This window comes from Triticum urartu, chromosome 1 (genome assembly GCF_003073215.2).
Source record: "Triticum urartu cultivar G1812 chromosome 1, Tu2.1, whole genome shotgun sequence".
NCBI classification, from domain to species: Eukaryota; Viridiplantae; Streptophyta; class Magnoliopsida; order Poales; family Poaceae; genus Triticum; species Triticum urartu.
Window position 1 is genome coordinate 313,615,118 of NC_053022.1, and position 5,445 is coordinate 313,620,562.

The following is a 5,445-nucleotide window of genomic DNA, read 5'->3' on the forward strand; positions in this document are numbered from 1 at the left end:
GCGCCCCCACGGAAGAAATCAAGAGATCAAAGCGGCCAAGAATGAAGGACTCACCCGGATGGCGGCTCGCGTCGACAGGAACTCCTGGGTGAACTGTTGCAGCAGGGCGGCCTGAGCTTGAAGCCGGCTCCGGACCCCTTGAGCCGCCACATTCAGCTCGCCAGTCCCCCCGCTGGGAGTCCACTCAGACGTGGCAGTGCTGGCCGCCTCCAGATCTTCCACTGACTGGCCTGCGCCCGCGACTCAGCGCGACTCCGGCGGAGCGGCGCCTTCCCCTGCGCGTCGGTGCGTCACCGGCTGCACCTCGAGACCGGCTCTGTCCTCCGGCTCACCCCCGGCCGGCTCCTCTGGCGCCGCTGACGACTGGCCGCCTTGGCCCGCTCCGGTTGGCGCTGCTGGCAGCGCTCTCCTCGCAAAGGCCACCGGGTCCTTCCCCCTCTCCATCAGCGGCGGGTCATGGACGATTTTCTCCGCCAAGGGCAATGGGGTGTCAGGGGCCACGGCTCGGAGGGGAATGGCGAGCAGCAGAGGCTGGTTGCGCGAGCCCTCCGCCTCCGTCTCCACGGTCGCCGCCTCCGCCTGGGCCTTGGCTGCCGCGTCGGCCTGCTCCTTCGACGCCTGGGCCGCCGCTCTTTCCGCCGCCTCGCGCTCCTCCCGCGCCTCACGGGCGTTCCACTCCGTGGCCTCCCTGAGGTCGGCGCGGGGGTCCACGCGGCGGGAGCTCGAAGACCCTCCAGCCGGCCCCACTACGGAGCCGCCCGGGCCCCGCTCAAGGGAAAGCGGCGCCCTGGCCAACAAGCGGGATAGGGTCAAGAAGAATTTCCGAACGAAAGAGAAGGATGAAAAGCATGCGACAGGGCAATTGACGACTTACGCTGAGACCGCCTGAGGCTGCTTCACCGCCTTGCGGAAGCGGGCCGCTTTCGCAGCCGCCTCATCTCGCTTGGTCGTCGCGGTGGAGGCTTTGGACTTCTTCGGCCGACTTCCGAAGAGGCCTGAAGCGGCCTGGCGCTTCTGTGCACCACCGCCGGCAGCCGGCGCGATGGACGAGCCCGCGCCCTGATGGTCGGCCGCCGGCTGGCGACGCGGGGCGACTTCGGCTTCGGCATCATCCGGCCAGTCCTCGAAGCTGGCGGTAAGCCTTGAGCCCCCGGGCTCGGCGTCGTCCCCCACGACCGCGTCTTCCATGGCGGCCGCCCCCAAATCCGGGTCGTCGACGTCGTCCGCCGTGCGGTCGGGGGCATACTGGCGTTCTATCCCCGCTGCTCCGGTCGTCGGCGGGAGAAGGGGGTTCTACTAAGAAGAACCGACTGATCAGAAGCCGGCCATCATAAAGCTGGCTACCAACAAAAAGAAGGAAGAGAAGAAAGCTTACCACGGGCGGAGGGTTGGCGCGAGAATACGGCACCTTGCCGTATCGCCAGTCCTCGGCGAGCTTGCAGTTGGAGATATAGTTTACCATGTATGATACCTCCGCATGAGGCATCTCCCTGGTGCTCAGCCGGCTTGGGTCGAAGCGGCCACTCATCTGGCACATCATGTGGGGCCGGCTTTGGAGAGGAGATATCCGGCGCTCCACGAAGGCGGCCACCAAGTCGGCCCCGCTCAGGTTTTCCGACTGGATCATCACCCGAAGCCGGGAGACGGCGTCGTTCCCGGCCTGAGACAGTGACCGGGACCGGAAACTCCATGAGGGCTGCCTCCCAGCCGGCGGGCCGGCTACGTAAGCCGGCAGGTTGACGTGCTCTCCTTGCTCGGCGACGTTCTTCACATAGAAATATGACTTCTGCCAGATCTTCACCGACTGGATCAGGGGGATGGGCGGGAACGGGTTGTTCTCGCTCGCCCTCCTCATGGCGATGAAGGCCCCGCAGGGGGCGGGCACGCCTGCGACGACGGTGCCGAGTTTGCTCTGGAAGAACTCCCCCCAGAGCTCCAGCGTGGGGAACAGCCCCAAGAAACCTTCGCAGAGGGAGACGAAGGCCGACAGTAGCATCACCGCATTGGGCGTGAGGTGATGCGGCTGAAGGTTGTAGAACTCGAGGAAGGAGCGCAGAAATCCGCTCGCCGGAAGGCCGAAGCCGCGCAGGAAGTGCGAGCGGAAGACGACCCGCTCGCCCTCCTCCGGCGCCGGCGAAATCTCCGTCTTCGGCGCCAGGCGGACCCGCACAAGGTTGGCGTCGGGCAGGCGCCGAGTCTGGCGGAGGAACTCAACGTGGTCCTCGTGGACGTTGGAGCCATCCCACGAGCTCGACAGCGCCATGGGAGCGAGACGATGTGGAGGTGCGGCGGCGCTGAGAAGGGAGGCTGTGGCGGCAACAAGAGGAAGAAACGAGGACGAGAAGGGGCGGAGCGAGAGAGAGCATGCGAACCTCTGTCGTTCCCCCTCCTCCCCCTATTTATAGGCTCGCGTGGCGGAGCCGAGGAGGCGCGGCATGGGGAAACGTGGGGATCGATCGTGCCCACTCCCCCACGTTCCGCGCTTATTGCGCCTTAACGGTGAAATAAAACCGCCGCGAGAAGGCGAGCGGTCCATGTGGGCCATGGAAGATCCACGCTCAGACCGAGGCCTGCGAGTGGCGGGCCCGGACCTGCGGCGACGTCCCGTCGCGCGCGTGCCTTGGCAGGATTTCCTCGCCACGTGGCCCGCGTTCCCGCCTACGAGAACCAGAGCTCTCTGAAGTCGGCGCGAAGCCGGCTCTTCAGGATGGGAAGCTGACCAAACTTCTCGTCCCTTTGTCCGCCTCGGAGCTCGATCAGCTTCGTGGACTACTGTCGGAGTAAATAGCCATGGGTAGCCTAGCTGGCTTCCCCTGGCCCTTCTGAAAAAATTACGAGCCCGTCCGGCTCTCAAGAACCCAAGCCATGGGGCCGCCTTCCCCTTGCTGGCTGTCATCCAGACCGGCTTTCGGAAGGCGGCCCGACTTTAGCCCTCATGAAGAAAGCCACGGGAGGGCCGACTTCGGGAAGCCGGCCGTGAGAAGGCCGACTCCAAGAAGCCGGCTCCCATAAAGCGGTCGAGGCCGTACCCTCAAAGTTTGCACCCACCTAACGGCAGTGCGACGGGGCGTGGCTACAGTGAAGCCTGCCACCCCGAACCCCGGAGCACGCCTGGCACAGTGCGCCGTACGGAGTGGCCATGACCCGTCCGGCGCGGCACTGTTGCCATGTTGACCCTGATGTCACCCACGACGGGCCGCCAGCGCGGCTCACAGACGGTGGGCCCCTCCGGGCAGAGAGACACCCGAAGGCGGCCACGCCTCCCTCCAGTCGGCCCAAGACAGAGCCGGCTCCCCGCAGCCGGCTTGCCACCTCCCTCGAAAGAGACGCCCCGTTAAGGAGACAAGACGCGATGAAGCTACAGCGATCGCCCAACGGGCAGCGGCACTGTAGCCGTGCCTACCACGACGAAGCCTACGTCACCAAGATAGAGCAACAGTAACCAGCCGCCGACCAGGCCCTGGACAGTGGGGCCTGCCTGTCGACCAAGGGACCGGCAACCGGCGGGACCCACCAGTCGGCGGGCCCCAGCAGTCGGCGCAGAAGCCGGCGAGCGCAGTCACGGACGGCTGGGCCCCGCGCCCAGTCGGATTACCATTGTACCCCTGGGGGGTAGGCCTATATAAACCCCCCGGGGCACCCATGCAAAGGGTTCGACCCCCTGCTAGTCCTAGACACCGCACAAGGAGAAGAAGCAGGCTAGCCGTGCCCTTCTTCCTCCTCCCACCGAACAGCTCAAGGAGCATTGTGTAGCTACTTGCCCATCTAGTGATCATGCGGAGACCCCGCAGAGCAGCAGTAGGGGTGTTATCTCCACGGAGAGCCACGAAGCTGGGTAAGATCCGCCGGCGTGCATGTCTTCGCCTTATCCCGTTTCCAGACACCGGCGACGTCTTACCGGCTCTCACAATGATAAGCCATCCGTTGGCATATGTCGCACCTACCACCCGACAATTTTACTTTTTGAAAGTGGAAAACACAGTTGTATTTTAGAGTGAAGAACAATTGTGCTTTTCGGAAAGCACAATTTATTGGAAAGTGAAAAACAAAGTTGTGTCCCCGAAAAGTGAAAAGCACAGTTGCGCTTCCAGTTTCCTTTTTCTGAATTTTCTTGGGTTTTTGTTTTATTTTTCTGATTTTTTGATTTTTCAAAGAACGTCGTTCAAACCTATTGACTCTAATTTTAAGGATCTCTACACGAGAAACACAATGGTAAACGGTTCATGGTTTGGATGCACGGTTCAACAGATAAATGTATTAAAAAGAATAAATGGAAAAAGTAAAAAACTTCCACGTTGCGATAAGTGTCACACATGCAGTAAGCCACTTATCATCGCATGACGAGGTAGGAGGGACCTTTGTACGGGGTGCCCTGGTGGTTTGGCCATTGCACGACTGAAGCGTCCTGGTGGATCAAATACCATACCAAACAACACATTGTAGCAACAGATGTTTATAAAGTGAACAACGTTTTCCAAACATGAACATTTTTGAAAGCACAAACTTTTTTCCAGTTTGCAAACATTTTCCAAAAAGAAGTATACGATTTTTTCCAATTTTGAACTTTCCTAAATTTCCAATCATTTTTGAAAACATGAAAAAAAGATATTTTAAACTTTTTTGAAACAGAAACAATTTTGAAAATTTCAAAATGTTTTTTCGAAAACATATTTTATTTTCAAAATTTAAATCTTTTTTAAGCATGAAAAATAAATAAATTTGGCAACAAATTTGTAAATGGCGAATTTTTTTCCGAATTTTGTGAAATGCGATTTTTTAAAAAATTATGAACATTTCTTAAAATTTATATTTTTTGAAAAAACAAAAAGGAAACCATAAACGAAAAAGAAAAAATGGGATAAAGTAATGAATAGGGCATCAGAAAACTAATGTAGGAAACTTCTAAAAGATTTCAAAAACCAAAGAAACCTGGACTGGAACCTTTGCACAAGGTTCCAAAACTGAATTTTGTTATAGAACGTAGCTACCTATACTCGGCGGATCTTTCAAACTTTTGCGTTTGAATAATAATATGACGCATCGAGCATCACATTGAAATGTGCAGTTTCTTTTAGAACATTGAAATGTGCACTTGGAACCTCCTATTTGACGCACTTGTGTGAAATAGGAGGGTGGCCGCACATGGGGGCATCCTAGTGGGCTGGCCATCAACCTGGCAATCGAGTCATGTTTGGTCGGACCCATGCCCGAAACTCTTAGTGGGTCAATCGATTGCCCATGCCCCTATCCATGGTTATGATTCTAGACCCGTTCCCGAACCCATCGGGTAACCCAACCCTATTGGGTGCCAACAAGTCTTAGCCTTCGTACTCATCACAATTTATTAATACCTATTAATAAAAGGGCTAATGCTTCTGCCCGTTCATCGTCGTAACTAAGCGTCGTTAAAATTCTTGTCGTTCCTGTGGGTGCTGAGAAAGTCGT